Source organism: Bison bison, unplaced genomic scaffold (genome assembly GCF_000754665.1).
Source record: "Bison bison bison isolate TAMUID 2011002044 unplaced genomic scaffold, Bison_UMD1.0 scf7180017864361, whole genome shotgun sequence".
In the NCBI taxonomy this organism is placed as follows: domain Eukaryota; kingdom Metazoa; phylum Chordata; class Mammalia; order Artiodactyla; family Bovidae; genus Bison; species Bison bison.
This window is the reverse complement of record NW_011494933.1, coordinates 1,462,035-1,462,314: the sequence shown is the minus strand read 5'-3', so window position 1 is coordinate 1,462,314 and position 280 is coordinate 1,462,035.

Sequence of the window (280 nt, the reverse complement as noted above, 5' to 3'; positions counted from 1 at the left end):
ATTCCAAGGCCAAATTTGCCTGTTACTCCAGGTGTTTCTTGACTTCCTACTTTTGCATTCCAGTCCCCTATAATGAAAAGGACATCTTTTTTGGGTGTTAGTTCTAAAAGGTCTTGTAGGTCTTCATAGAACCATTCAACTTCAGCTTCTTCAGCGTTACTGGTTGGGGCATAGACTTGGATTACCGTGACACTGAATGGTTTGCCTTGGAAATGAACAGAGATCATTCTGTCATTTTTGAGATTGCACCCAAATACTGCATTTTGGACTCTTTTGTTGA